The sequence below is a fragment of the Salvia hispanica genome, chromosome 5 (genome assembly GCF_029641045.1).
Source record: "Salvia hispanica isolate PSC_SH4W2 chromosome 5, Shi_PSC_v1, whole genome shotgun sequence".
NCBI lineage: Eukaryota > Viridiplantae > Streptophyta > Magnoliopsida > Lamiales > Lamiaceae > Salvia > Salvia hispanica.
Window position 1 is genome coordinate 10,142,749 of NC_142696.1, and position 26,536 is coordinate 10,169,284.

At 52.2% G+C, this 26,536-nt stretch overlaps 28 non-coding genes and 23 pseudogenes across 28 annotated transcripts; all 51 read left to right on the forward strand.

Moving 5' to 3' along the window:
- The first annotated feature begins 319 nt into the window (after positions 1-319).
- On the forward strand, positions 320-425 carry LOC148925546 (5S ribosomal RNA; annotated as a pseudogene).
- Positions 426-817: 392 nt separating this feature from the next.
- Positions 818-936, forward strand: LOC148925547 (5S ribosomal RNA). Its single transcript, XR_016131918.1, has one exon. It is a non-coding gene; the product is annotated as a 5S ribosomal RNA (ribosomal RNA).
- A 394-nt stretch (positions 937-1,330) lies between these two features.
- LOC148925548 (5S ribosomal RNA) lies at positions 1,331-1,449 on the forward strand. The gene has a single exon (XR_016132137.1). It is a non-coding gene; the product is annotated as a 5S ribosomal RNA (ribosomal RNA).
- A 394-nt stretch (positions 1,450-1,843) lies between these two features.
- On the forward strand, positions 1,844-1,949 carry LOC148925549 (5S ribosomal RNA; annotated as a pseudogene).
- Positions 1,950-2,341: 392 nt separating this feature from the next.
- On the forward strand, positions 2,342-2,460 carry LOC148925550 (5S ribosomal RNA). Its single transcript, XR_016131110.1, has one exon. It is a non-coding gene; the product is annotated as a 5S ribosomal RNA (ribosomal RNA).
- A 393-nt stretch (positions 2,461-2,853) lies between these two features.
- Positions 2,854-2,959, forward strand: LOC148925551 (5S ribosomal RNA; annotated as a pseudogene).
- Positions 2,960-3,351: 392 nt separating this feature from the next.
- On the forward strand, positions 3,352-3,470 carry LOC148925552 (5S ribosomal RNA). The gene has a single exon (XR_016131919.1). It is a non-coding gene; the product is annotated as a 5S ribosomal RNA (ribosomal RNA).
- A 394-nt stretch (positions 3,471-3,864) lies between these two features.
- Positions 3,865-3,983, forward strand: LOC148925553 (5S ribosomal RNA). Its single transcript, XR_016132138.1, has one exon. It is a non-coding gene; the product is annotated as a 5S ribosomal RNA (ribosomal RNA).
- A 394-nt stretch (positions 3,984-4,377) lies between these two features.
- Positions 4,378-4,496, forward strand: LOC148925554 (5S ribosomal RNA). Its single transcript, XR_016132139.1, has one exon. It is a non-coding gene; the product is annotated as a 5S ribosomal RNA (ribosomal RNA).
- Positions 4,497-4,890: 394 nt separating this feature from the next.
- On the forward strand, positions 4,891-4,996 carry LOC148925555 (5S ribosomal RNA; annotated as a pseudogene).
- A 392-nt stretch (positions 4,997-5,388) lies between these two features.
- Positions 5,389-5,494, forward strand: LOC148925556 (5S ribosomal RNA; annotated as a pseudogene).
- Positions 5,495-5,887: 393 nt separating this feature from the next.
- On the forward strand, positions 5,888-6,006 carry LOC148925557 (5S ribosomal RNA). Its single transcript, XR_016131324.1, has one exon. It is a non-coding gene; the product is annotated as a 5S ribosomal RNA (ribosomal RNA).
- A 394-nt stretch (positions 6,007-6,400) lies between these two features.
- Positions 6,401-6,519, forward strand: LOC148925558 (5S ribosomal RNA). The gene has a single exon (XR_016131833.1). It is a non-coding gene; the product is annotated as a 5S ribosomal RNA (ribosomal RNA).
- Positions 6,520-6,913: 394 nt separating this feature from the next.
- LOC148925559 (5S ribosomal RNA) lies at positions 6,914-7,032 on the forward strand. The gene has a single exon (XR_016131111.1). It is a non-coding gene; the product is annotated as a 5S ribosomal RNA (ribosomal RNA).
- A 394-nt stretch (positions 7,033-7,426) lies between these two features.
- LOC148925560 (5S ribosomal RNA) lies at positions 7,427-7,532 on the forward strand (annotated as a pseudogene).
- Positions 7,533-7,924: 392 nt separating this feature from the next.
- On the forward strand, positions 7,925-8,043 carry LOC148925561 (5S ribosomal RNA). Its single transcript, XR_016131920.1, has one exon. It is a non-coding gene; the product is annotated as a 5S ribosomal RNA (ribosomal RNA).
- Positions 8,044-8,437: 394 nt separating this feature from the next.
- LOC148925562 (5S ribosomal RNA) lies at positions 8,438-8,556 on the forward strand. The gene has a single exon (XR_016132140.1). It is a non-coding gene; the product is annotated as a 5S ribosomal RNA (ribosomal RNA).
- Positions 8,557-8,950: 394 nt separating this feature from the next.
- LOC148925563 (5S ribosomal RNA) lies at positions 8,951-9,056 on the forward strand (annotated as a pseudogene).
- Positions 9,057-9,448: 392 nt separating this feature from the next.
- On the forward strand, positions 9,449-9,554 carry LOC148925564 (5S ribosomal RNA; annotated as a pseudogene).
- A 394-nt stretch (positions 9,555-9,948) lies between these two features.
- On the forward strand, positions 9,949-10,054 carry LOC148925565 (5S ribosomal RNA; annotated as a pseudogene).
- Positions 10,055-10,446: 392 nt separating this feature from the next.
- Positions 10,447-10,565, forward strand: LOC148925566 (5S ribosomal RNA). Its single transcript, XR_016131921.1, has one exon. It is a non-coding gene; the product is annotated as a 5S ribosomal RNA (ribosomal RNA).
- A 394-nt stretch (positions 10,566-10,959) lies between these two features.
- On the forward strand, positions 10,960-11,078 carry LOC148925567 (5S ribosomal RNA). The gene has a single exon (XR_016132141.1). It is a non-coding gene; the product is annotated as a 5S ribosomal RNA (ribosomal RNA).
- A 394-nt stretch (positions 11,079-11,472) lies between these two features.
- LOC148925568 (5S ribosomal RNA) lies at positions 11,473-11,578 on the forward strand (annotated as a pseudogene).
- Positions 11,579-11,970: 392 nt separating this feature from the next.
- Positions 11,971-12,076, forward strand: LOC148925569 (5S ribosomal RNA; annotated as a pseudogene).
- Positions 12,077-12,469: 393 nt separating this feature from the next.
- LOC148925570 (5S ribosomal RNA) lies at positions 12,470-12,588 on the forward strand. Its single transcript, XR_016131922.1, has one exon. It is a non-coding gene; the product is annotated as a 5S ribosomal RNA (ribosomal RNA).
- Positions 12,589-12,982: 394 nt separating this feature from the next.
- LOC148925571 (5S ribosomal RNA) lies at positions 12,983-13,101 on the forward strand. The gene has a single exon (XR_016132142.1). It is a non-coding gene; the product is annotated as a 5S ribosomal RNA (ribosomal RNA).
- A 394-nt stretch (positions 13,102-13,495) lies between these two features.
- LOC148925572 (5S ribosomal RNA) lies at positions 13,496-13,601 on the forward strand (annotated as a pseudogene).
- Positions 13,602-13,993: 392 nt separating this feature from the next.
- LOC148925573 (5S ribosomal RNA) lies at positions 13,994-14,099 on the forward strand (annotated as a pseudogene).
- A 393-nt stretch (positions 14,100-14,492) lies between these two features.
- Positions 14,493-14,611, forward strand: LOC148925574 (5S ribosomal RNA). The gene has a single exon (XR_016131325.1). It is a non-coding gene; the product is annotated as a 5S ribosomal RNA (ribosomal RNA).
- A 394-nt stretch (positions 14,612-15,005) lies between these two features.
- LOC148925575 (5S ribosomal RNA) lies at positions 15,006-15,124 on the forward strand. The gene has a single exon (XR_016131834.1). It is a non-coding gene; the product is annotated as a 5S ribosomal RNA (ribosomal RNA).
- A 394-nt stretch (positions 15,125-15,518) lies between these two features.
- Positions 15,519-15,637, forward strand: LOC148925576 (5S ribosomal RNA). The gene has a single exon (XR_016131112.1). It is a non-coding gene; the product is annotated as a 5S ribosomal RNA (ribosomal RNA).
- Positions 15,638-16,031: 394 nt separating this feature from the next.
- Positions 16,032-16,137, forward strand: LOC148925577 (5S ribosomal RNA; annotated as a pseudogene).
- A 392-nt stretch (positions 16,138-16,529) lies between these two features.
- Positions 16,530-16,648, forward strand: LOC148925578 (5S ribosomal RNA). The gene has a single exon (XR_016131923.1). It is a non-coding gene; the product is annotated as a 5S ribosomal RNA (ribosomal RNA).
- Positions 16,649-17,042: 394 nt separating this feature from the next.
- LOC148925579 (5S ribosomal RNA) lies at positions 17,043-17,161 on the forward strand. Its single transcript, XR_016132143.1, has one exon. It is a non-coding gene; the product is annotated as a 5S ribosomal RNA (ribosomal RNA).
- A 394-nt stretch (positions 17,162-17,555) lies between these two features.
- On the forward strand, positions 17,556-17,661 carry LOC148925580 (5S ribosomal RNA; annotated as a pseudogene).
- Positions 17,662-18,053: 392 nt separating this feature from the next.
- Positions 18,054-18,159, forward strand: LOC148925581 (5S ribosomal RNA; annotated as a pseudogene).
- Positions 18,160-18,552: 393 nt separating this feature from the next.
- On the forward strand, positions 18,553-18,671 carry LOC148925582 (5S ribosomal RNA). The gene has a single exon (XR_016131326.1). It is a non-coding gene; the product is annotated as a 5S ribosomal RNA (ribosomal RNA).
- A 394-nt stretch (positions 18,672-19,065) lies between these two features.
- Positions 19,066-19,184, forward strand: LOC148925583 (5S ribosomal RNA). Its single transcript, XR_016131835.1, has one exon. It is a non-coding gene; the product is annotated as a 5S ribosomal RNA (ribosomal RNA).
- Positions 19,185-19,818: 634 nt separating this feature from the next.
- Positions 19,819-19,924, forward strand: LOC148925584 (5S ribosomal RNA; annotated as a pseudogene).
- A 393-nt stretch (positions 19,925-20,317) lies between these two features.
- Positions 20,318-20,436, forward strand: LOC148925585 (5S ribosomal RNA). Its single transcript, XR_016131661.1, has one exon. It is a non-coding gene; the product is annotated as a 5S ribosomal RNA (ribosomal RNA).
- Positions 20,437-20,829: 393 nt separating this feature from the next.
- On the forward strand, positions 20,830-20,935 carry LOC148925586 (5S ribosomal RNA; annotated as a pseudogene).
- A 392-nt stretch (positions 20,936-21,327) lies between these two features.
- LOC148925587 (5S ribosomal RNA) lies at positions 21,328-21,446 on the forward strand. The gene has a single exon (XR_016130990.1). It is a non-coding gene; the product is annotated as a 5S ribosomal RNA (ribosomal RNA).
- An 892-nt stretch (positions 21,447-22,338) lies between these two features.
- LOC148925588 (5S ribosomal RNA) lies at positions 22,339-22,444 on the forward strand (annotated as a pseudogene).
- Positions 22,445-22,836: 392 nt separating this feature from the next.
- On the forward strand, positions 22,837-22,942 carry LOC148925589 (5S ribosomal RNA; annotated as a pseudogene).
- Positions 22,943-23,334: 392 nt separating this feature from the next.
- On the forward strand, positions 23,335-23,453 carry LOC148925590 (5S ribosomal RNA). Its single transcript, XR_016131113.1, has one exon. It is a non-coding gene; the product is annotated as a 5S ribosomal RNA (ribosomal RNA).
- A 394-nt stretch (positions 23,454-23,847) lies between these two features.
- Positions 23,848-23,966, forward strand: LOC148925591 (5S ribosomal RNA). The gene has a single exon (XR_016130991.1). It is a non-coding gene; the product is annotated as a 5S ribosomal RNA (ribosomal RNA).
- A 394-nt stretch (positions 23,967-24,360) lies between these two features.
- LOC148925592 (5S ribosomal RNA) lies at positions 24,361-24,466 on the forward strand (annotated as a pseudogene).
- Positions 24,467-24,858: 392 nt separating this feature from the next.
- LOC148925593 (5S ribosomal RNA) lies at positions 24,859-24,977 on the forward strand. The gene has a single exon (XR_016131114.1). It is a non-coding gene; the product is annotated as a 5S ribosomal RNA (ribosomal RNA).
- Positions 24,978-25,371: 394 nt separating this feature from the next.
- Positions 25,372-25,477, forward strand: LOC148925594 (5S ribosomal RNA; annotated as a pseudogene).
- Positions 25,478-25,869: 392 nt separating this feature from the next.
- Positions 25,870-25,975, forward strand: LOC148925595 (5S ribosomal RNA; annotated as a pseudogene).
- A 392-nt stretch (positions 25,976-26,367) lies between these two features.
- On the forward strand, positions 26,368-26,486 carry LOC148925596 (5S ribosomal RNA). Its single transcript, XR_016131982.1, has one exon. It is a non-coding gene; the product is annotated as a 5S ribosomal RNA (ribosomal RNA).
- The last annotated feature ends 50 nt before the right edge of the window (positions 26,487-26,536 follow it).

The following is a 26,536-nucleotide window of genomic DNA, read 5'->3' on the forward strand; positions in this document are numbered from 1 at the left end:
TCGAGTACGAGGACAAAAAGTACGACAATCTCCACGAGCCGGTGACGAGCGGGTCCCACAATCTTAAACGTGCCGAAAAACAGTGGCTGCGAACTAAAAGTGTTCGAAATGGCTCGAAACGGCCTCTTTTTGCTTCCCGTAGTAGCCACGGGCTGTACCCGTAGCTCAGAACGTGGGGCTCGGCGAGAGCTTCGCGGTGATATGTTGTGGGTCCCGTAACTCATTCCCGATCAAAAGTTATACCCGTCTGGAGGGTGGGGGATCAGAACCTGCGCACGGGAGCGTACGCTATGAAAGAATAAAGTGCGGGGCTATTGATGGGTGCGATCATACCAGCACTAATGCACCGGATCCCATCAGAACTCCGAAGTTAAGCGTGCTTGGGCGAGAGTAGTACTAGGATGGGTGACCCCCTGTTGCACCCCTTTTTTTGCGAGTGCGTTCATTTTTTTTCCTTTCAGTTGGTCTTGATGTGGTCCGACACTCCATTAGTGGTTGTCGAGTACGAGGACAAAAAGTACGACAATCTCCACGAGCCGGTGATGAGCAGGTCCCACAATCTTAAACGTGCCGAAAAACTGTAGCTGCGAACTAAAAGTGTTCGAAATGGCTCGAAACGGCCTCTTTTTGCTTCCCGGAGTAGCCACGGGCTGTACCCGTAGCTCAGAACGTGGGGCTCGGCGAGAGCTTCGCAGTGATATGCTGTGGGTCCCGTAACTCCTTCCGGATCAAAAGTTATGCCTGTGTGAAGGGTGGGGGATCAGAACCTGCGCACGGGAGCGTACGATATGAAAGAATAAAGTGCGAGGCTATTGATGGGTGCGATCATACCAGCCCTAATGCACCGGATCCCATCAGAACTCCGAAGTTAAGCGTGCTTGGGCGAGAGTAGTACTAGGATGGGTGACCCCCTGGGAAGTCCTCGTGTTGCACCCCTTTTTTTGCGAGTGCGTTCATTTTTTTTTTCCGTTCAGTTGGTCTTGATGTGGTCCGACACTCGATTAGCTGTTGTCGAGTACGAGGACAAAAAGTACGACAAACTCCACGAGCCGGTGACGAGCGGGTCCCACAATCTTAAACGTACCGAAAAACAGTAGCTGCGAACTAAAAGTGTTCGAAATGGCTCGAAACGGCCTCTTTTTGCTTCCCGGAGTAGCCACGGGCTGTACACTTAGCTCAGAACGTGGGGCTCGGCGAGAGCTTCGCGGTGATATGCTGTGGGTCCCGTAACTCCTTCCGGATCAAAAGTTATGCCTGTGTGAAGGGTGGGGGATCAGAACCTGCGCACGGGAGCGTACGCTATGACAGAATAAAGTGCGAGGCTATTGATGGGTGCGATCATACCAGCACTAATGCACCGGATCCCATCAGAACTCCGAAGTTATGCGTGCTTGGGCGAGAGTAGTACTAGGATGGGTGACCCCCTGGGAAGTCCTCGTGTTGCACCCCTTTTTTTGCGAGTGCGTTCATTTTTTTTTTCCATTCATTTGGTCTTGATGTGGTCCGACACTCGATTAGCTGTTGTCGAGTACGAGGACAAAAAGTACGACAATCTCCACGAGCCGGTGACGAGCGGGTCCCACAATCTTAAACGTGCCGAAAAACAGTGGCTGCGAACTAAAAGTGTTCGAAATGGCTCGAAACGGCCTCTTTTTGCTTCCCGTAGTAGCCACGGGCTGTACCCGTAGCTCAGAACGTGGGGCTCGGCGAGAGCTTCGCGGTGATATGTTGTGGGTCCCGTAACTCATTCCCGATCAAAAGTTATACCCGTCTGGAGGGTGGGGGATCAGAACCTGCGCACGGGAGCGTACGCTATGAAAGAATAAAGTGCGGGGCTATTGATGGGTGCGATCATACCAACACTAATGCACCGGATCCCATCAGAACTCCGAAGTTAAGCGTGCTTGGGCGAGAGTAGTACTAGGATGGGTGACCCCCTGTTGCACCCCTTTTTTTGCGAGTGCGTTCATTTTTTTTCCTTTCAGTTGGTCTTGATGTGGTCCGACACTCCATTAGTGGTTGTCGAGTACGAGGACAAAAAGTACGACAATCTCCACGAGCCGGTGATGAGCAGGTCCCACAATCTTAAACGTGCCGAAAAACTGTAGCTGCGAACTAAAAGTGTTCGAAATGGCTCGAAACGGCCTCTTTTTGCTTCCCGGAGTAGCCACGGGTTGTACCCGTAGCTCAGAACGTGGGGCTCGGCGAGAGCTTCGCGGTGATATGTTGTGGGTCCCGTAACTCATTCCCGATCAAAAGTTATACCCGTCTAGAGGGTGGGGGATCAGAACCTGCGCACGGGAGCGTACGCTATGACAGAATAAAGTGCGAGGCTATTGATGGGTGCGATCATACCAGCACTAATGCACCGGATCCCATCAGAACTCCGAAGTTATGCGTGCTTGGGCGAGAGTAGTACTAGGATGGGTGACCCCCTGGGAAGTCCTTGTGTTGCACCCCTTTTTTTGCGAGTGCGTTCATTTTTTTTTCCGTTCAGTTGGTCTTGATGTGGTCCGACACTCGATTAGCTGTTGTCGAGTACGAGGACAAAAAGTACGACAATCTCCACGAGCCGGTGACGAGCGGGTCCCACAATCTTAAACGTGCCGAAAAACAGTGGCTGCGAACTAAAAGTGTTCGAAATGGCTCGAAACGGCCTCTTTTTGCTTCCCGTAGTAGCCACGGGCTGTACCCGTAGCTCAGAACGTGGGGCTCGGCGAGAGCTTCGCGGTGATATGTTGTGGGTCCCGTAACTCATTCCCGATCAAAAGTTATACCCGTCTGGAGGGTGGGGGATCAGAACCTGCGCACGGGAGCGTACGCTATGAAAGAATAAAGTGCGGGGCTATTGATGGGTGCGATCATACCAGCACTAATGCACCGGATCCCATCAGAACTCCGAAGTTAAGCGTGCTTGGGCGAGAGTAGTACTAGGATGGGTGACCCCCTGTTGCACCCCTTTTTTTGCGAGTGCGTTCATTTTTTTTCCTTTCAGTTGGTCTTGATGTGGTCCGACACTCCATTAGTGGTTGTCGAGTACGAGGACAAAAAGTACGACAATCTCCACGAGCCGGTGATGAGCAGGTCCCACAATCTTAAACGTGCCGAAAAACTGTAGCTGCGAACTAAAAGTGTTCGAAATGGCTCGAAACGGCCTCTTTTTGCTTCCCGGAGTAGCCACGGGCTGTACCCGTAGCTCAGAACGTGGGGCTCGGCGAGAGCTTCGCAGTGATATGCTGTGGGTCCCGTAACTCCTTCCGGATCAAAAGTTATGCCTGTGTGAAGGGTGGGGGATCAGAACCTGCGCACGGGAGCGTACGATATGAAAGAATAAAGTGCGAGGCTATTGATGGGTGCGATCATACCAGCCCTAATGCACCGGATCCCATCAGAACTCCGAAGTTAAGCGTGCTTGGGCGAGAGTAGTACTAGGATGGGTGACCCCCTGGGAAGTCCTCGTGTTGCACCCCTTTTTTTGCGAGTGCGTTCATTTTTTTTTTCCGTTCAGTTGGTCTTGATGTGGTCCGACACTCGATTAGCTGTTGTCGAGTACGAGGACAAAAAGTACGACAAACTCCACGAGCCGGTGACGAGCGGGTCCCACAATCTTAAACGTGCCGAAAAACAGTAGCTGCGAACTAAAAGTGTTCGAAATGGCTCGAAACGGCCTCTTTTTGCTTCCCGGAGTAGCCACGGGCTGTACACTTAGCTCAGAACGTGGGGCTCGGCGAGAGCTTCGCGGTGATATGCTGTGGGTCCCGTAACTCCTTCCGGATCAAAAGTTATGCCTGTGTGAAGGGTGGGGGATCAGAACCTGCGCACGGGAGCGTACGCTATGACAGAATAAAGTGCGAGGCTATTGATGGGTGCGATCATACCAGCACTAATGCACCGGATCCCATCAGAACTCCGAAGTTATGCGTGCTTGGGCGAGAGTAGTACTAGGATGGGTGACCCCCTGGGAAGTCCTCGTGTTGCACCCCTTTTTTTGCGAGTGCGTTCATTTTTTTTTTCCATTCATTTGGTCTTGATGTGGTCCGACACTCGATTAGCTGTTGTCGAGTACGAGGACAAAAAGTACGACAATCTCCACGAGCCGGTGACGAGCGGGTCCCACAATCTTAAACGTGCCGAAAAACAGTAGCTGCGAACTAAAAGTGTTCGAAATGGCTCGAAACGGCCTCTTTTTGCTTCCCGGAGTAGCCACGGGCTGTACACTTAGCTCAGAACGTGGGGCTCGGCGAGAGCTTCGCGGTGATATGCTGTGGGTCCCGTAACTCCTTCCGGATCAAAAGTTATGCCTGTGTGAAGGGTGGGGGATCAGAACCTGCGCACGGGAGCGTACGCTATGACAGAATAAAGTGCGAGGCTATTGATGGGTGCGATCATACCAGCACTAATGCACCGGATCCCATCAGAACTCCGAAGTTATGCGTGCTTGGGCGAGAGTAGTACTAGGATGGGTGACCCCCTGGGAAGTCCTCGTGTTGCACCCCTTTTTTTGCGAGTGCGTTCATTTTTTTTTTCCATTCATTTGGTCTTGATGTGGTCCGACACTCGATTAGCTGTTGTCGAGTACGAGGACAAAAAGTACGACAATCTCCACGAGCCGGTGACGAGCGGGTCCCACAATCTTAAACGTGCCGAAAAACAGTAGCTGCGAACTAAAAGTGTTCGAAATGGCTCGAAACGGCCTCTTTTTGCTTCCCGGAGTAGCCACGGGCTGTACCCGTAGCTCAGAACGTGGGGCTCGGCGAGAGCTTCGCGGTGATATGTTGTGGGTCCCGTAACTCATTCCCGATCAAAAGTTATACCCGTCTGGAGGGTGTGGGATCAGAACCTGCGCACGGGAGCGTACGCTATGAAAGAATAAAGTGCGGGGCTATTGATGGGTGCGATCATACCAGCACTAATGCACCGGATCCCATCAGAACTCCGAAGTTAAGCGTGCTTGGGCGAGAGTAGTACTAGGATGGGTGACCCCCTGTTGCACCCCTTTTTTTGCGAGTGCGTTCATTTTTTTTCCGTTCAGTTGGTCTTGATGTGGTCCGACACTCGATTAGTGGTTGTCGAGTACGAGGACAAAAAGTACGACAATCTCCTCGAGCCGGTGACGAGCGGGTCCCACAATCTTAAACGTGCCGAAAAACAGTGGCTGCGAACTAAAAGTGTTCGAAATGGCTCGAAACGGCCTCTTTTTGCTTCCCGGAGTAGCCACGGGCTGTACCCGTAGCTCAGAACGTGGGGCTCGGCGAGAGCTTCGTGGTGATATGCTGTGGGTCCCGTAACTCCTTCCGGATCAAAAGTTATGCCTGTGTGAAGGGTGGGGGATCAGAACCTGCGCACGGGAGCGTACGCTATGAAAGAATAAAGTGCGGGGCTATTGATGGGTGCGATCATACCAGCACTAATGCACCGGATCCCATCAGAACTCCGAAGTTAAGCATGCTTGGGCGAGAGTAGTACTAGGATGGGTGACCCCCTGTTGCACCCCTTTTTTTGCGAGTGCGTTCATTTTTTTTTCCGTTCAGTTGGTCTTGATGTGGTCCGACACTCGATTAGTGGTTGTCGAGTACGAGGACAAAAAGTACGACAATCTCCACGAGCCGGTGATGAGCGGGTCCCACAATCTTAAACGTGCCGAAAAACTGTAGCTGCGAACTAAAAGTGTTCGAAATGGCTCGAAACGGCCTCTTTTTGCTTCCCAGAGTAGCCACGGGCTGTACCCGTTGCTCAGAACGTGGGGCTCGGCGAGAGCTTCGCGGTGATATTCTGTGGGTCCCGTAACTCCTTCCGGATCAAAAGTTATGCCTGTGTGAAGGGTGGGGGATCAGAACCTGCGCACGGGAGCGTACGCTATGAAAGAATAAAGTGCGAGGCTATTGATGGGTGCGATCATACCAGCCCTAATGCACCGGATCCCATCAGAACTCCGAAGTTAAGCGTGCTTGGGCGAGAGTAGTACTAGGATGGGTGACTCCCTGGGAAGTCCTTGTGTTGCACCCCTTTTTTTGCGAGTGCGTTCATTTTTTTTTTCCGTTCAGTTGGTCTTGATGTGGTCCGACACTCGATTAGCTGTTGTCGAGTACGAGGACAAAAAGTACGACAATCTCCAAGAGCCGGTGACGAGCGGGTCCCACAATCTTAAACGTGCCGAAAAACAGTAGCTGCGAACTAAAAGTGTTCGAAATGGCTCGAAACGGCCTCTTTTTGCTTCCCGGAGTAGCCACGGGTTGTACCCGTAGCTCAGAACGTGGGGCTCGGCGAGAGCTTCGCGGTGATATGTTGTGGGTCCCGTAACTCATTCCCGATCAAAAGTTATACCCGTCTAGAGGGTGGGGGATCAGAACCTGCGCACGGGAGCGTACGCTATGAAAGAATAAAGTGCGGGGCTATTGATGGGTGCGATCATACCAGCACTAATGCACCGGATCCCATCAGAACTCCGAGGTTAAGCGTGCTTGGGCGAGAGTAGTACTAGGATGGGTGACCCCCTGGGAAGTCCTCGTGTTGCACCCCTTTTTTTGCGAGTGCGTTCATTTTTTTTTTCCGTTCAGTTGGTCTTGATGTGGTCCGACACTCGATTAGCTGTTGTCGAGTACTAGGACAAAAAGTACGACAAACTCCACGAGCCCGTGACGAGCGGGTCCCACAATCTTAAACGTGCCGAAAAACAGTAGCTGCGAACTAAAAGTGTTCGAAATGGCTCGAAACGGCCTCTTTTTGCTTCCCGGAGTAGCCACGGGCTGTACACGTAGCTCAGAACGTGGGGCTCGGCGAGAGCTTCGCGGTGATATGCTGTGGGTCCCGTAACTCCTTCCGGATCAAAAGTTATGCCTGTGTGAAGGGTGGGGGATCAGAACCTGCGCACGGGAGCGTACGCTATGAAAGAATAAAGTGCGAGGCTATTGATGGGTGCGATCATACCAGCACTAATGCACCGGATCCCATCAGAACTCCGAAGTTATGCGTGCTTGGGCGAGAGTAGTACTAGGATGGGTGACCCCCTGGGAAGTCCTTGTGTTGCACCCCTTTTTTTGCGAGTGCGTTCATTTTTTTTTTCCGTTCAGTTGGTCTTGATGTGGTCCGACACTCGATTAGCTGTTGTCGAGTACGAGGACAAAAAGTACGACAATCTCCACGAGCCGGTGACGAGCGGGTCCCACAATCTTAAACGTGCCGAAAAACGGTGGCTGCGAACTAAAAGTGTTCGAAATGGCTCGAAACGGCCTCTTTTTGCTTCCCGGAGTAGCCACGGGCTGTACCCGTAGCTCAGAACGTGGGGCTCGGCGAGAGCTTCGCGGTGATATGTTGTGGGTCCCGTAACTCATTCCCGATCAAAAGTTATACCCGTCTGGAGGGTGGGGGATCAGAACCTGCGCACGGGAGCGTACGCTATGAAAGAATAAAGTGCGGGGCTATTGATGGGTGCGATCATACCAGCACTAATGCACCGGATCCCATCAGAACTCCGAAGTTAAGCGTGCTTGGGCGAGAGTAGTACTAGGATGGGTGACCCCCTGTTGCACCCCTTTTTTTGCGAGTGCGTTCATTTTTTTTCCTTTCAGTTGGTGTTGATGTGGTCCGACACTCCATTAGTGGTTGTCGAGTACGAGGACAAAAAGTACGACAATCTCCACGAGCCGGTGATGAGCGGGTCCCACAATCTTAAACGTGCCGAAAAACTGTAGCTGCGAACTAAAAGTGTTCGAAATGGCTCGAAACGGCCTCTTTTTGCTTCCCGGAGTAGCCACGGGCTGTACCCGTAGCTCAGAACGTGGGGCTCGGCGAGAGCTTCGCAGTGATATGCTGTGGGTCCCGTAACTCCTTCCGGATCAAAAGTTATGCCTGTGTGAAGGGTGGGGGATCAGAACCTGCGCACGGGAGCGTACGATATGAAAGAATAAAGTGCGAGGCTATTGATGGGTGCGATCATACCAGCCCTAATGCACCGGATCCCATCAGAACTCCGAAGTTAAGCGTGCTTGGGCGAGAGTAGTACTAGGATGGGTGACCCCCTGGGAAGTCCTCGTGTTGCACCCCTTTTTTTGCGAGTGCGTTCATTTTTTTTTTCCGGTCAGTTGGTCTTGATGTGGTCCGACACTCGATTAGCTGTTGTCGAGTACGAGGACAAAAAGTACGACAAACTCCACGAGCCGGTGACGAGCGGGTCCCACAATCTTAAACGTGCCGAAAAACAGTAGCTGCGAACTAAAAGTGTTCGAAATGGCTCGAAACGGCCTCTTTTTGCTTCCCGGAGTAGCCACGGGCTGTACACTTAGCTCAGAACGTGGGGCTCGGCGAGAGCTTCGCGGTGATATGCTGTGGGTCCCGTAACTCCTTCCGGATCAAAAGTTATGCCTGTGTGAAGGGTGGGGGATCAGAACCTGCGCACGGGAGCGTACGCTATGACAGAATAAAGTGCGAGGCTATTGATGGGTGCGATCATACCAGCACTAATGCACCGGATCCCATCAGAACTCCGAAGTTATGCGTGCTTGGGCGAGAGTAGTACTAGGATGGGTGACCCCCTGGGAAGTCCTCGTGTTGCACCCCTTTTTTTGCGAGTGCGTTCATTTTTTTTTTCCATTCATTTGGTCTTGATGTGGTCCGACACTCGATTAGCTGTTGTCGAGTACGAGGACAAAAAGTACGACAATCTCCACGAGCCGGTGACGAGCGGGTCCCACAATCTTAAACGTGCCGAAAAACAGTAGCTGCGAACTAAAAGTGTTCGAAATGGCTCGAAACGGCCTCTTTTTGCTTCCCGGAGTAGCCACGGGCTGTACCCGTAGCTCAGAACGTGGGGCTCGGCGAGAGCTTCGCGGTGATATGTTGTGGGTCCCGTAACTCATTCCCGATCAAAAGTTATACCCGTCTGGAGGGTGTGGGATCAGAACCTGCGCACGGGAGCGTACGCTATGAAAGAATAAAGTGCGGGGCTATTGATGGGTGCGATCATACCAGCACTAATGCACCGGATCCCATCAGAACTCCGAAGTTAAGCGTGCTTGGGCGAGAGTAGTACTAGGATGGGTGACCCCCTGTTGCACCCCTTTTTTTGCGAGTGCGTTCATTTTTTTTCCGTTCAGTTGGTCTTGATGTGGTCCGACACTCGATTAGTGGTTGTCGAGTACGAGGACAAAAAGTACGACAATCTCCTCGAGCCGGTGACGAGCGGGTCCCACAATCTTAAACGTGCCGAAAAACAGTGGCTGCGAACTAAAAGTGTTCGAAATGGCTCGAAACGGCCTCTTTTTGCTTCCCGGAGTAGCCACGGGCTGTACCCGTAGCTCAGAACGTGGGGCTCGGCGAGAGCTTCGTGGTGATATGCTGTGGGTCCCGTAACTCCTTCCGGATCAAAAGTTATGCCTGTGTGAAGGGTGGGGGATCAGAACCTGCGCACGGGAGCGTACGCTATGAAAGAATAAAGTGCGGGGCTATTGATGGGTGCGATCATACCAGCACTAATGCACCGGATCCCATCAGAACTCCGAAGTTAAGCGTGCTTGGGCGAGAGTAGTACTAGGATGGGTGACCCCCTGTTGCACCCCTTTTTTTGCGAGTGCGTTCATTTTTTTTTTCCGTTCAGTTGGTCTTGATGTGGTCCGACACTCGATTAGCTGTTGTCGAGTACGAGGACAAAAAGTACGACAATCTCCACGAGCCGGTGACGAGCGGGTCCCACAATCTTAAACGTGCCGAAAAACGGTGGCTGCGAACTAAAAGTGTTCGAAATGGCTCGAAACGGCCTCTTTTTGCTTCCCGGAGTAGCCACGGGCTGTACCCGTAGCTCAGAACGTGGGGCTCGGCGAGAGCTTCGCGGTGATATGTTGTGGGTCCCGTAACTCATTCCCGATCAAAAGTTATACCCGTCTGGAGGGTGGGGGATCAGAACCTGCGCACGGGAGCGTACGCTATGAAAGAATAAAGTGCGGGGCTATTGATGGGTGCGATCATACCAGCACTAATGCACCGGATCCCATCAGAACTCCGAAGTTAAGCGTGCTTGGGCGAGAGTAGTACTAGGATGGGTGACCCCCTGTTGCACCCCTTTTTTTGCGAGTGCGTTCATTTTTTTTCCTTTCAGTTGGTGTTGATGTGGTCCGACACTCCATTAGTGGTTGTCGAGTACGAGGACAAAAAGTACGACAATCTCCACGAGCCGGTGATGAGCGGGTCCCACAATCTTAAACGTGCCGAAAAACTGTAGCTGCGAACTAAAAGTGTTCGAAATGGCTCGAAACGGCCTCTTTTTGCTTCCCGGAGTAGCCACGGGCTGTACCCGTAGCTCAGAACGTGGGGCTCGGCGAGAGCTTCGCAGTGATATGCTGTGGGTCCCGTAACTCCTTCCGGATCAAAAGTTATGCCTGTGTGAAGGGTGGGGGATCAGAACCTGCGCACGGGAGCGTACGATATGAAAGAATAAAGTGCGAGGCTATTGATGGGTGCGATCATACCAGCCCTAATGCACCGGATCCCATCAGAACTCCGAAGTTAAGCGTGCTTGGGCGAGAGTAGTACTAGGATGGGTGACCCCCTGGGAAGTCCTCGTGTTGCACCCCTTTTTTTGCGAGTGCGTTCATTTTTTTTTTCCGGTCAGTTGGTCTTGATGTGGTCCGACACTCGATTAGCTGTTGTCGAGTACGAGGACAAAAAGTACGACAAACTCCACGAGCCGGTGACGAGCGGGTCCCACAATCTTAAACGTGCCGAAAAACAGTAGCTGCGAACTAAAAGTGTTCGAAATGGCTCGAAACGGCCTCTTTTTGCTTCCCGGAGTAGCCACGGGCTGTACACTTAGCTCAGAACGTGGGGCTCGGCGAGAGCTTCGCGGTGATATGCTGTGGGTCCCGTAACTCCTTCCGGATCAAAAGTTATGCCTGTGTGAAGGGTGGGGGATCAGAACCTGCGCACGGGAGCGTACGCTATGACAGAATAAAGTGCGAGGCTATTGATGGGTGCGATCATACCAGCACTAATGCACCGGATCCCATCAGAACTCCGAAGTTATGCGTGCTTGGGCGAGAGTAGTACTAGGATGGGTGACCCCCTGGGAAGTCCTCGTGTTGCACCCCTTTTTTTGCGAGTGCGTTCATTTTTTTTTTCCATTCATTTGGTCTTGATGTGGTCCGACACTCGATTAGCTGTTGTCGAGTACGAGGACAAAAAGTACGACAATCTCCACGAGCCGGTGACGAGCGGGTCCCACAATCTTAAACGTGCCGAAAAACAGTAGCTGCGAACTAAAAGTGTTCGAAATGGCTCGAAACGGCCTCTTTTTGCTTCCCGGAGTAGCCACGGGCTGTACCCGTAGCTCAGAACGTGGGGCTCGGCGAGAGCTTCGCGGTGATATGTTGTGGGTCCCGTAACTCATTCCCGATCAAAAGTTATACCCGTCTGGAGGGTGTGGGATCAGAACCTGCGCACGGGAGCGTACGCTATGAAAGAATAAAGTGCGGGGCTATTGATGGGTGCGATCATACCAGCACTAATGCACCGGATCCCATCAGAACTCCGAAGTTAAGCGTGCTTGGGCGAGAGTAGTACTAGGATGGGTGACCCCCTGTTGCACCCCTTTTTTTGCGAGTGCGTTCATTTTTTTTCCGTTCAGTTGGTCTTGATGTGGTCCGACACTCGATTAGTGGTTGTCGAGTACGAGGACAAAAAGTACGACAATCTCCTCGAGCCGGTGACGAGCGGGTCCCACAATCTTAAACGTGCCGAAAAACAGTGGCTGCGAACTAAAAGTGTTCGAAATGGCTCGAAACGGCCTCTTTTTGCTTCCCGGAGTAGCCACGGGCTGTACCCGTAGCTCAGAACGTGGGGCTCGGCGAGAGCTTCGTGGTGATATGCTGTGGGTCCCGTAACTCCTTCCGGATCAAAAGTTATGCCTGTGTGAAGGGTGGGGGATCAGAACCTGCGCACGGGAGCGTACGCTATGAAAGAATAAAGTGCGGGGCTATTGATGGGTGCGATCATACCAGCACTAATGCACCGGATCCCATCAGAACTCCGAAGTTAAGCGTGCTTGGGCGAGAGTAGTACTAGGATGGGTGACCCCCTGTTGCACCCCTTTTTTTGCGAGTGCGTTCATTTTTTTTTCCGTTCAGTTGTTCTTGATGTGGTCCGACACTCGATTAGTGGTTGTCGAGTACGAGGACAAAAAGTACGACAATCTCCACGAGCCGGTGATGAGCGGGTCCCACAATCTTAAACGTGCCGAAAAACTGTAGCTGCGAACTAAAAGTGTTCGAAATGGCTCGAAACGGCCTCTTTTTGCTTCCCAGAGTAGCCACGGGCTGTACCCGTTGCTCAGAACGTGGGGCTCGGCGAGAGCTTCGCGGTGATATTCTGTGGGTCCCGTAACTCCTTCCGGATCAAAAGTTATGCCTGTGTGAAGGGTGGGGGATCAGAACCTGCGCACGGGAGCGTACGATATGAAAGAATAAAGTGCGAGGCTATTGATGGGTGCGATCATACCAGCCCTAATGCACCGGATCCCATCAGAACTCCGAAGTTAAGCGTGCTTGGGCGAGAGTAGTACTAGGATGGGTGACCCCCTGGGAAGTCCTCGTGTTGCACCCCTTTTTTTGCGAGTGCGTTCATTTTTTTTTTCCGGTCAGTTGGTCTTGATGTGGTCCGACACTCGATTAGCTGTTGTCGAGTACGAGGACAAAAAGTACGACAAACTCCACGAGCCGGTGACGAGCGGGTCCCACAATCTTAAACGTGCCGAAAAACAGTAGCTGCGAACTAAAAGTGTTCGAAATGGCTCGAAACGGCCTCTTTTTGCTTCCCGGAGTAGCCACGGGCTGTACACTTAGCTCAGAACGTGGGGCTCGGCGAGAGCTTCGCGGTGATATGCTGTGGGTCCCGTAACTCCTTCCGGATCAAAAGTTATGCCTGTGTGAAGGGTGGGGGATCAGAACCTGCGCACGGGAGCGTACGCTATGACAGAATAAAGTGCGAGGCTATTGATGGGTGCGATCATACCAGCACTAATGCACCGGATCCCATCAGAACTCCGAAGTTATGCGTGCTTGGGCGAGAGTAGTACTAGGATGGGTGACCCCCTGGGAAGTCCTCGTGTTGCACCCCTTTTTTTGCGAGTGCGTTCATTTTTTTTTTCCATTCATTTGGTCTTGATGTGGTCCGACACTCGATTAGCTGTTGTCGAGTACGAGGACAAAAAGTACGACAATCTCCACGAGCCGGTGACGAGCGGGTCCCACAATCTTAAACGTGCCGAAAAACAGTAGCTGCGAACTAAAAGTGTTCGAAATGGCTCGAAACGGCCTCTTTTTGCTTCCCGGAGTAGCCACGGGCTGTACCCGTAGCTCAGAACGTGGGGCTCGGCGAGAGCTTCGCGGTGATATGTTGTGGGTCCCGTAACTCATTCCCGATCAAAAGTTATACCCGTCTGGAGGGTGTGGGATCAGAACCTGCGCACGGGAGCGTACGCTATGAAAGAATAAAGTGCGGGGCTATTGATGGGTGCGATCATACCAGCACTAATGCACCGGATCCCATCAGAACTCCGAAGTTAAGCGTGCTTGGGCGAGAGTAGTACTAGGATGGGTGACCCCCTGTTGCACCCCTTTTTTTGCGAGTGCGTTCATTTTTTTTCCGTTCAGTTGGTCTTGATGTGGTCCGACACTCGATTAGTGGTTGTCGAGTACGAGGACAAAAAGTACGACAATCTCCTCGAGCCGGTGACGAGCGGGTCCCACAATCTTAAACGTGCCGAAAAACAGTGGCTGCGAACTAAAAGTGTTCGAAATGGCTCGAAACGGCCTCTTTTTGCTTCCCGGAGTAGCCACGGGCTGTACCCGTAGCTCAGAACGTGGGGCTCGGCGAGAGCTTCGTGGTGATATGCTGTGGGTCCCGTAACTCCTTCCGGATCAAAAGTTATGCCTGTGTGAAGGGTGGGGGATCAGAACCTGCGCACGGGAGCGTACGCTATGAAAGAATAAAGTGCGGGGCTATTGATGGGTGCGATCATACCAGCACTAATGCACCGGATCCCATCAGAACTCCGAAGTTAAGCGTGCTTGGGCGAGAGTAGTACTAGGATGGGTGACCCCCTGTTGCACCCCTTTTTTTGCGAGTGCGTTCATTTTTTTTTCCGTTCAGTTGGTCTTGATGTGGTCCGACACTCGATTAGTGGTTGTCGAGTACGAGGACAAAAAGTACGACAATCTCCACGAGCCGGTGATGAGCGGGTCCCACAATCTTAAACGTGCCGAAAAACTGTAGCTGCGAACTAAAAGTGTTCGAAATGGCTCTAAACGGCCTCTTTTTGCTTCCCAGAGTAGCCACGGGCTGTACCCGTTGCTCAGAACGTGGGGCTCGGCGAGAGCTTCGCGGTGATATTCTGTGGGTCCCGTAACTCCTTCCGGATCAAAAGTTATGCCTGTGTGAAGGGTGGGGGATCAGAACCTGCGCACGGGAGCGTACGCTATGAAAGAATAAAGTGCGAGGCTATTGATGGGTGCGATCATACCAGCCCTAATGCACCGGATCCCATCAGAACTCCGAAGTTAAGCGTGCTTGGGCGAGAGTAGTACTAGGATGGGTGACTCCCTGGGAAGTCCTTGTGTTGCACCCCTTTTTTTGCGAGTGCGTTCATTTTTTTTTTCCGTTCAGTTGGTCTTGATGTGGTCCGACACTCGATTAGCTGTTGTCGAGTACGAGGACAAAAAGTACGACAATCTCCAAGAGCCGGTGACGAGCGGGTCCCACAATCTTAAACGTGCCGAAAAACAGTAGCTGCGAACTAAAAGTGTTCGAAATGGCTCGAAACGGCCTCTTTTTGCTTCCCGGAGTAGCCACGGGTTGTACCCGTAGCTCAGAACGTGGGGCTCGGCGAGAGCTTCGCGGTGATATGTTGTGGGTCCCGTAACTCATTCCCGATCAAAAGTTATACCCGTCTAGAGGGTGGGGGATCAGAACCTGCGCACGGGAGCGTACGCTATGAAAGAATAAAGTGCGGGGCTATTGATGGGTGCGATCATACCAGCACTAATGCACCGGATCCCATCAGAACTCCGAGGTTAAGCGTGCTTGGGCGAGAGTAGTACTAGGATGGGTGACCCCCTGGGAAGTCCTCGTGTTGCACCCCTTTTTTTGCGAGTGCGTTCATTTTTTTTTTCCGTTCAGTTGGTCTTGATGTGGTCCGACACTCGATTAGCTGTTGTCGAGTACTAGGACAAAAAGTACGACAAACTCCACGAGCCCGTGACGAGCGGGTCCCACAATCTTAAACGTGCCGAAAAACAGTAGCTGCGAACTAAAAGTGTTCGAAATGGCTCGAAACGGCCTCTTTTTGCTTCCCGGAGTAGCCACGGGCTGTACACGTAGCTCAGAACGTGGGGCTCGGCGAGAGCTTCGCGGTGATATGCTGTGGGTCCCGTAACTCCTTCCGGATCAAAAGTTATGCCTGTGTGAAGGGTGGGGGATCAGAACCTGCGCACGGGAGCGTACGCTATGAAAGAATAAAGTGCGAGGCTATTGATGGGTGCGATCATACCAGCACTAATGCACCGGATCCCATCAGAACTCCGAAGTTATGCGTGCTTGGGCGAGAGTAGTACTAGGATGGGTGACCCCCTGGGAAGTCCTTGTGTTGCACCCCTTTTTTTGCGAGTGCGTTCATTTTTTTTTTCCGTTCAGTTGGTCTTGATGTGGTCCGACACTCGATTAGCTGTTGTCGAGTACGAGGACAAAAAGTACGACAATCTCCACGAGCCGGTGACGAGCGGGTCCCACAATCTTAAACGTGCCGAAAAACGGTGGCTGCGAACTAAAAGTGTTCGAAATGGCTCGAAACGGCCTCTTTTTGCTTCCCGGAGTAGCCACGGGCTGTACCCGTAGCTCAGAACGTGGGGCTCGGCGAGAGCTTCGCGGTGATATGTTGTGGGTCCCGTAACTCATTCCCGATCAAAAGTTATACCCGTCTGGAGGGTGGGGGATCAGAACCTGCGCACGGGAGCGTACGCTATGAAAGAATAAAGTGCGGGGCTATTGATGGGTGCGATCATACCAGCACTAATGCACCGGATCCCATCAGAACTCCGAAGTTAAGCGTGCTTGGGCGAGAGTAGTACTAGGATGGGTGACCCCCTGTTGCACCCCTTTTTTTGCGAGTGCGTTCATTTTTTTTCCTTTCAGTTGGTCTTGATGTGGTCCGACACTCCATTAGTGGTTGTCGAGTACGAGGACAAAAAGTACGACAATCTCCACGAGCCGGTGATGAGCGGGTCCCACAATCTTAAACGTGCCGAAAAACTGTAGCTGCGAACTAAAAGTGTTCGAAATGGCTCGAAACGGCCTCTTTTTGCTTCCCGGAGTAGCCACGGGCTGTACCCGTAGCTCAGAACGTGGGGCTCGGCGAGAGCTTCGCAGTGATATGCTGTGGGTCCCGTAACTCCTTCCGGATCAAAAGTTATGCCTGTGTGAAGGGTGGGGGATCAGAACCTGCGCACGGGAGCGTACGATATGAAAGAATAAAGTGCGAGGCTATTGATGGGTGCGATCATACCAGCCCTAATGCACCGGATCCCATCAGAACTCCGAAGTTAAGCGTGCTTGGGCGAGAGTAGTACTAGGATGGGTGACCCCCTGGGAAGTCCTCGTGTTGCACCCCTTTTTTTGCGAGTGCGTTCATTTTTTTTTTCCGGTCAGTTGGTCTTGATGTGGTCCGACACTCGATTAGCTGTTGTCGAGTACGAGGACAAAAAGTACGACAAACTCCACGAGCCGGTGACGAGCGGGTCCCACAATCTTAAACGTGCCGAAAAACAGTAGCTGCGAACTAAAAGTGTTCGAAATGGCTCGAAACGGCCTCTTTTTGCTTCCCGGAGTAGCCACGGGCTGTACACTTAGCTCAGAACGTGGGGCTCGGCGAGAGCTTCGCGGTGATATGCTGTGGGTCCCGTAACTCCTTCCGGATCAAAAGTTATGCCTGTGTGAAGGGTGGGGGATCAGAACCTGCGCACGGGAGCGTACGCTATGACAGAATAAAGTGCGAGGCTATTGATGGGTGCGATCATACCAGCACTAATGCACCGGATCCCATCAGAACTCCGAAGTTATGCGTGCTTGGGCGAGAGTAGTACTAGGATGGGTGACCCCCTGGGAAGTCCTCGTGTTGCACCCCTTTTTTTGCGAGTGCGTTCATTTTTTTTTTCCATTCATTTGGTCTTGATGTGGTCCGACACTCGATTAGCTGTTGTCGAGTACGAGGACAAAAAGTACGACAATCTCCACGAGCCGGTGACGAGCGGGTCCCACAATCTTAAACGTGCCGAAAAACAGTAGCTGCGAACTAAAAGTGTTCGAAATGGCTCGAAACGGCCTCTTTTTGCTTCCCGGAGTAGCCACGGGCTGTACCCGTAGCTCAGAACGTGGGGCTCGGCGAGAGCTTCGCGGTGATATGTTGTGGGTCCCGTAACTCATTCCCGATCAAAAGTTATACCCGTCTGGAGGGTGTGGGATCAGAACCTGCGCACGGGAGCGTACGCTATGAAAGAATAAAGTGCGGGGCTATTGATGGGTGCGATCATACCAGCACTAATGCACCGGATCCCATCAGAACTCCGAAGTTAAGCGTGCTTGGGCGAGAGTAGTACTAGGATGGGTGACCCCCTGTTGCACCCCTTTTTTTGCGAGTGCGTTCATTTTTTTTCCGTTCAGTTGGTCTTGATGTGGTCCGACACTCGATTAGTGGTTGTCGAGTACGAGGACAAAAAGTACGACAATCTCCTCGAGCCGGTGACGAGCGGGTCCCACAATCTTAAACGTGCCGAAAAACAGTGGCTGCGAACTAAAAGTGTTCGAAATGGCTCGAAACGGCCTCTTTTTGCTTCCCGGAGTAGCCACGGGCTGTACCCGTAGCTCAGAACGTGGGGCTCGGCGAGAGCTTCGTGGTGATATGCTGTGGGTCCCGTAACTCCTTCCGGATCAAAAGTTATGCCTGTGTGAAGGGTGGGGGATCAGAACCTGCGCACGGGAGCGTACGCTATGAAAGAATAAAGTGCGGGGCTATTGATGGGTGCGATCATACCAGCACTAATGCACCGGATCCCATCAGAACTCCGAAGTTAAGCGTGCTTGGGCGAGAGTAGTACTAGGATGGGTGACCCCCTGTTGCACCCCTTTTTTTGCGAGTGCGTTCATTTTTTTTTCCGTTCAGTTGGTCTTGATGTGGTCCGACACTCGATTAGTGGTTGTCGAGTACGAGGACAAAAAGTACGACAATCTCCACGAGCCGGTGATGAGCGGGTCCCACAATCTTAAACGTGCCGAAAAACTGTAGCTGCGAACTAAAAGTGTTCGAAATGGCTCGAAACGGCCTCTTTTTGCTTCCCAGAGTAGCCACGGGCTGTACCCGTTGCTCAGAACGTGGGGCTCGGCGAGAGCTTCGCGGTGATATTCTGTGGGTCCCGTAACTCCTTCCGGATCAAAAGTTATGCCTGTGTGAAGGGTGGGGGATCAGAACCTGCGCACGGGAGCGTACGCTATGAAAGAATAAAGTGCGAGGCTATTGATGGGTGCGATCATACCAGCCCTAATGCACCGGATCCCATCAGAACTCCGAAGTTAAGCGTGCTTGGGCGAGAGTAGTACTAGGATGGGTGACTCCCTGGGAAGTCCTTGTGTTGCACCCCTTTTTTTGCGAGTGCGTTCATTTTTTTTTTCCGTTCAGTTGGTCTTGATGTGGTCCGACACTCGATTAGCTGTTGTCGAGTACGAGGACAAAAAGTACGACAATCTCCAAGAGCCGGTGACGAGCGGGTCCCACAATCTTAAACGTGCCGAAAAACAGTAGCTGCGAACTAAAAGTGTTCGAAATGGCTCGAAACGGCCTCTTTTTGCTTCCCGGAGTAGCCACGGGTTGTACCCGTAGCTCAGAACGTGGGGCTCGGCGAGAGCTTCGCGGTGATATGTTGTGGGTCCCGTAACTCATTCCCGATCAAAAGTTATACCCGTCTAGAGGGTGGGGGATCAGAACCTGCGCACGGGAGCGTACGCTATGAAAGAATAAAGTGCGGGGCTATTGATGGGTGCGATCATACCAGCACTAATGCACCGGATCCCATCAGAACTCCGAGGTTAAGCGTGCTTGGGCGAGAGTAGTACTAGGATGGGTGACCCCCTGGGAAGTCCTCGTGTTGCACCCCTTTTTTTGCGAGTGCGTTCATTTTTTTTTTCCGTTCAGTTGGTCTTGATGTGGTCCGACACTCGATTAGCTGTTGTCGAGTACTAGGACAAAAAGTACGACAAACTCCACGAGCCCGTGACGAGCGGGTCCCACAATCTTAAACGTGCCGAAAAACAGTAGCTGCGAACTAAAAGTGTTCGAAATGGCTCGAAACGGCCTCTTTTTGCTTCCCGGAGTAGCCACGGGCTGTACACGTAGCTCAGAACGTGGGGCTCGGCGAGAGCTTCGCGGTGATATGCTGTGGGTCCCGTAACTCCTTCCGGATCAAAAGTTATGCCTGTGTGAAGGGTGGGGGATCAGAACCTGCGCACGGGAGCATACGCTATGAAAGAATAAAGTGCGGGGCTATTGATGGGTGCGATCATACCAGCACTAATGCACCGGATCCCATCAGAACTCCGAAGTTAAGCGTGCTTGGGCGAGAGTAGTACTAGGATGGGTGACCCGTGGGGCTCGGCGAGAGCTTCGCGGTGATATGTTGTGGGTCCCGTAACTCCTTCCCGATCAAAAGTTATACCCGTCTGGAGGGTGGGGGATCAGAACCTGCGCACGGGAGCGTACGCTATGAAAGAGTAAAGTGCGGGGCTATTGATGGGTGCGATCATACCAGCACTAATGCACCGGATCCCATCAGAACTCCGAAGTTAAGCGTGCTTGGGCGAGAGTAGTACTAGGATGGGTGACCCCCTGTTGCACCCCTTTTTTTGCGAGTGCGTTCATTTTTTTTTCCGTTCAGTTGGTCTTGATGTGGTCCGACACTCGATTAGTGGTTGTCGAGTACGAGGACAAAAAGTACGACAATCTCCACGAGCCGGTGATGAGCGGGTCCCACAATCTTAAACGTGCCGAAAAACTGTAGCTGCGAACTAAAAGTGTTCGAAATGGCTCGAAACGGCCTCTTTTTGCTTCCCAGAGTAGCCACGGGCTGTACCCGTTGCTCAGAACGTGGGGCTCGGCGAGAGCTTCGCGGTGATATTCCGTGGGTCCCGTAACTCCTTCCGGATCAAAAGTTATGCCTGTGTGAAGGGTGGGGGATCAGAACCTGCGCACGGGAGCGTACGCTATGAAAGAATAAAGTGCGAGGCTATTGATGGGTGCGATCATACCAGCCCTAATGCACCGGATCCCATCAGAACTCCGAAGTTAAGCGTGCTTGGGCGAGAGTAGTACTAGGATGGGTGACTCCCTCGGAAGTCCTTGTGTTGCACCCCTTTTTTTGCGAATGCGTTCATTTTTTTTTCCGTTCAGTTGGTCTTGATGTGGTCCGACACTCGATTAGCTGTTGTCGAGTACGAGGACAAAAAGTACGACAATCTCCACGAGCCGGTGACGAGCGGGTCCCACAATCTTAAACGTGCCGAAAAACAGTAGGTGCGAACTAAAAGTGTTCGAAATGGCTCGAAACGGCCTCTTTTTGCTTCCCGGAGTAGCCACGGGTTGTACCCGTAGCTCAGAACGTGGGGCTCGGCGAGAGCTTCGCGGTGATATGTTGTGGGTCCCGTAACTCATTCCCGATCAAAAGTTATACCCGTCTAGAGGGTGGGGGATCAGAACCTGCGCACGGGAGCGTACGCTATGAAAGAATAAAGTGCGGGGCTATTGATGGGTGCGATCATACCAGCACTAATGCACCGGATCCTATCAGAACTCCGAAGTTAAGTGTGCTTGGGCGAGAGTAGTACTAGGATGGGTGACCCCCTGTTGCACCCCTTTTTTTGCGAGTGCGTTCATTTTTTTTCCGTTCAGTTGGTCTTGATGTGGTCCGACACTCGATTAGTGGTTGTCGAGTACGAGGACAAAAAGTACGACAATCTCCACGAGCCGGTGATGAGCGGGTCCCACAATCTTAAACGTGCCGAAAAACTGTAGCTGCAAACTAAAAGTGTTCGAAATGGCTCGAAACGGCCTCTTTTTGCTTCCCGGAGTAGCCACGGGCTGTACCCGTAGCTCAGAACGTGGGGCTCGGCGAGAGCTTCGCGGTGATATGTTGTGGGTCCCGTAACTCATTCCCGATCAAAAGTTATACCCGTCTGGAGGGTGGGGGATCAGAACCTGCGCACGGGAGCGTACGCTATGAAAGAATAAAGTGCGGGGCTATTGATGGGTGCGATCATACCAGCACTAATGCACCGGATCCCATCAGAACTCCGAAGTTAAGCGTGCTTGGGCGAGAGTAGTACTAGGATGGGTGACCCCCTCGGAAGTCCTTGTGTTGCACCCCTTTTTTTGCGAGTGCGTTCATTTTTTTTTTCCGTTCAGTTGGTCTTGATGTGGTCCGACACTCGATTAGCTGTTGTCGAGTACGAGGACAAAAAGTACGACAAACTCCACGAGCCGGTGACGAGCGGGTCCCACAATCTTAAACGTGCCGAAAAACAGTAGCTGCGAACTAAAAGTGTTCGAAATGGCTCGAAACGGCCTCTTTTTGCTTCCCGGAGTAGCCACGGGTTGTACCCGTAGCTCAGAACGTGGGGCTCGGCGAGAGCTTCGCGGTGATATGTTGTGGGTCCCGTAACTCATTCCCGATCAAAAGTTATACCCGTCTAGAGGGTGGGGGATCAGAACCTGCGCACGGGAGCGTACGCTATGAAAGAATAAAGTGCGGGGCTATTGATGGGTGCGATCATACCAGCACTAATGCACCGGATCGTATCAGAACTCCGAAGTTAAGCGTGCTTGGGCGAGAGTAGTACTAGGATGGGTGACCCCCTGTTGCACCCCTTTTTTTGCGAGTGCGTTCATTTTTTTTCCGTTCAGTTGGTCTTGATGTGGTCCGACACTCGATTAGTGGTTGTCGAGTACGAGGACAAAAAGTACGACAATCTCCACGAGCCGGTGAAGAGCGGGTCCCACAATCTTAAACGTGCCGAAAAACTGTAGCTGCAAACTAAAAGTGTTCGAAATGGCTCGAAACGGCCTCTTTTTGCTTCCCAGAGTAGCCACGGGCTGTACCCGTAGCTCAGAACGTGGGGCTCGGCGAGAGCTTCGCGGTGATATGTTGTGGGTCCCGTAACTCATTCCCGATCAAAAGTTATACCCGTCTGGAGGGTGGGGGATCAGAACCTGCGCACGGGAGCGTACGCTATGACAGAATAAAGTGCGAGGCTATTGATGGGTGCGATCATACCAGCACTAATGCACCGGATCCCATCAGAACTCCGAAGTTAAGCGTGCTTGGGCGAGAGTAGTACTAGGATGGGTGACCCCCTGTTGCACCCCTTTTTTTGCGAGTGCGTTCATTTTTTTTCCTTTCAGTTGGTCTTGATGTGGTCCGACACTCGATTAGTGGTTGTCGAGTACGAGGACAAAAAGTACGACAATCTCCACGAGCCGGTGATGAGCGGGTCCCACAATCTTAAACGTGCCGAAAAACTGTAGCTGCGAACTAAAAGTGTTCGAAATGGCTCGAAACGGCCTCTTTTTGCTTCCCGGAGTAGCCACGGGCTGTACCCGTAGCTCAGAACGTGGGGCTCGGCGAGAGCTTCACGGTGATATGTTGTGGGTCCCGTAACTCATTCCCGATCAAAAGTTATACCCGTCTGGAGGGTGGGGGATCAGAACCTGCGCACGGGAGCGTACGCTATGAAAGAATAAAGTGCGGGGCTATTGATGGGTGCGATCATACCAGCACTAATGCACCGGATCCCATCAGAACTCCGAAGTTAAGCGTGCTTGGGCGAGAGTAGTACTAGGATGGGTGACCCCCTGTTGCACCCCTTTTTTTGCGAGTGCGTTCATTTTTTTTCCTTTCAGTTGGTCTTGATGTGGTCCGACACTCGATTAGTGGTTGTCGAGTACGAGGACAAAAAGTACGACAATCTCCACGAGCCGGTGATGAGCGGGTCCCACAATCTTAAACGTGCCGAAAAACTGTAGCTGCAAACTAAAAGTGTTCGAAATGGCTCGAAACGGCCTCTTTTTGCTTCCCAGAGTAGCCACGGGCTGTACCCGTAGCTCAGAACGTGGGGCTCGGCGAGAGCTTCGCGGTGATATGTTGTGGGTCCCGTAACTCCTTCCGGATCAAAAGTTATGCCTGTGTGAAGGGTGGGGGATCAGAACCTGCGCACGGGAGCGTACGCTATGACAGAATAAAGTGCGAGGCTATTGATGGGTGCGATCATACCAGCACTAATGCACCGGATCCCATCAGAACTCCGAAGTTATGCGTGCTTGGGCGAGAGTAGTACTAGGATGGGTGACCCCCTGGGAAGTCCTTGTGTTGCACCCCTTTTTTTGCGAGTGCGTTCATTTTTTTTTTCCGTTCAGTTGGTCTTGATGTGGTCCGACACTCGATTAACTGTTGTCGAGTACGAGGACAAAAAGTACGACAATCTCCACGAGCCGGTGACGAGCGGGTCCCACAATCTTAAACGTGCCGAAAAACAGTGGCTGCGAACTAAAAGTGTTCGAAATGGCTCGAAACGGCCTCTTTTTGCTTCCCGGAGTAGCCACGGGCTGTACCCGTAGCTCAGAACGTGGGGCTCGGCGAGAGCTTCGCGGTGATATGTTGTGGGTCCCGTAACTCGTTCCCGATCAAAAGTTATACCCGTCTGGAGGGTGGGGGATCAGAACCTGCGCACGGGAGCGTACGCTATGAAAGAATAAAGTGCGGGGCTATTGATGGGTGCGATCATACCAGCACTAATGCACCGGATCCCATCAGAACTCCGAAGTTAAGCGTGCTTGGGCGAGAGTAGTACTAGGATGGGTGACCCCCTCGGAAGTCCTTGTGTTGCACCCCTTTTTTTGCGAGTGCGTTCATTTTTTTTTTCCGTTCAGTTGGTCTTGATGTGGTCCGACACTCGATTAGCTGTTGTCGAGTACGAGGACAAAAAGTACGACAATCTCCACGAGCCGGTGACGAGCGGGTCCCACAATCTTAAACGTGCCGAAAAACAGCAGCTGCGAACTAAAAGTGTTCGAAATGGCTCGAAACGGCCTCTTTTTGCTTCCCGGAGTAGCCACGGGTTGTACCCGTAGCTCAGAACGTGGTGCTCGGCGAGAGCTTCGCGGTGATATGTTGTGGGTCCCATAACTCATTCCCGATCAAAAGTTATACCCGTCTAGAGGGTGGGGGATCAGAACCTGCGCACGGGAGCGTACGCTATGAAAGAATAAAGTGCGGGGCTATTGATGGGTGCGATCATACCAGCACTAATGCACCGGATCCTATCAGAACTCCGAAGTTAAGCGTGCTTGGGCGAGAGTAGTACTAGGATGGGTGACCCCCTGTTGCACCCCTTTTTTTGCGAGTGCGTTCATTTTTTTTCCGTTCAGTTGGTCTTGATGTGGTCCGACACTCGATTAGTGGTTGTCGAGTACGAGGACAAAAAGTACGACAATCTCCACGAGCCGGTGATGAGCGGGTCCCACAATCTTAAACGTGCCGAAAAACTGTAGCTGCAAACTAAAAGTGTTCGAAATGGCTCGAAACGGCCTCTTTTTGCTTCCCAGAGTAGCCACGGGCTGTACCCGTAGCTCAGAACGTGGGGCTCGGCGAGAGCTTCGCGGTGATATGTTGTGGGTCCCGTAACTCCTTCCGGATCAAAAGTTATGCCTGTGTGAAGGGTGGGGGATCAGAACCTGCGCACGGGAGCGTACGCTATGACAGAATAAAGTGCGAGGCTATTGATGGGTGCGATCATACCAGCACTAATGCACCGGATCCCATCAGAACTCCGAAGTTATGCGTGCTTGGGCGAGAGTAGTACTAGGATGGGTGACCCCCTGGGAAGTCCTTGTGTTGCACCCCTTTTTTTGCGAGTGCGTTCATTTTTTTTTTCCGTTCAGTTGGTCTTGATGTGGTCCGACACTCGATTAACTGTTGTCGAGTACGAGGACAAAAAGTACGACAATCTCCACGAGCCGGTGACGAGCGGGTCCCACAATCTTAAACGTGCCGAAAAACAGTGGCTGCGAACTAAAAGTGTTCGAAATGGCTCGAAACGGCCTCTTTTTGCTTCCCAGAGTAGCCACGGGCTGTACCCGTAGCTCAGAACGTGGGGCTCGGCGAGAGCTTCGCGGTGATATGTTGTGGGTCCCGTAACTCATTCCCGATCAAAAGTTATACCCGTCTGGAGGGTGGGGGATCAGAACCTGCGCACGGGAGCGTACGCTATGAAAGAATAAAGTGCGGGGCTATTGATGGGTGCGATCATACCAGCACTAATGCACCGGATCCCATCAGAACTCCGAAGCTAAGCGTGCTTGGGCGAGAGTAGTACTAGGATGGGTGACCCCCTGTTGCACCCCTTTTTTTGCGAGTGCGTTCATTTTTTTTCCTTTCAGTTGGTCTTGATGTGGTCCGACACTCGATTAGTGGTTGTCGAGTACGAGGACAAAAAGTACGACAATCTCCACGAGCCGGTGATGAGCGGGTCCCACAATCTTAAACGTGCCGAAAAACTGTAGCTGCGAACTAAAAGTGTTCGAAATGGCTCGAAACGGCCTCTTTTTGCTTCCCGGAGTAGCCACGGGCTGTACCCGTAGCTCAGAACGTGGGGCTCGGCGAGAGCTTCACGGTGATATGTTGTGGGTCCCGTAACTCATTCCCGATCAAAAGTTATACCCGTCTGGAGGGTGGGGGATCAGAACCTGCGCACGGGAGCGTACGCTATGAAAGAATAAAGTGCGGGGCTATTGATGGGTGCGATCATACCAGCACTAATGCACCGGATCCCATCAGAACTCCGAAGTTAAGCGTGCTTGGGCGAGAGTAGTACTAGGATGGGTGACCCCCTGTTGCACCCCTTTTTTTGCGAGTGCGTTCATTTTTTTTCCTTTCAGTTGGTCTTGATGTGGTCCGACACTCGATTAGTGGTTGTCGAGTACGAGGACAAAAAGTACGACAATCTCCACGAGCCGGTGATGAGCGGGTCCCACAATCTTAAACGTGCCGAAAAACTGTAGCTGCGAACTAAAAGTGTTCGAAATGGCTCGAAACGGCCTCTTTTTGCTTCCCGGAGTAGCCACGGGTTGTACCCGTAGCTCAGAACGTGGGGCTCGGCGAGAGCTTCGCGGTGATATGCTGTGGGTCCCGTAACTCCTTCCGGATCAAAAGTTATGCCTGTGTGAAGGGTGGGGGATCAGAACCTGCGCACGGGAGCGTACGATATGAAAGAATAAAGTGCGAGGCTATTGATGGGTGCGATCATACCAGCCCTAATGCACCGGATCCCATCAGAACTCCGAAGCTAAGCGTGCTTGGGCGAGAGTAGTACTAGGATGGGTGACCCCCTGGGAAGTCCTCGTGTTGCACCCCTTTTTTTGCGTGTGCGTTCATTTTTTTTTTCCGTTCAGTTGGTCTTGATG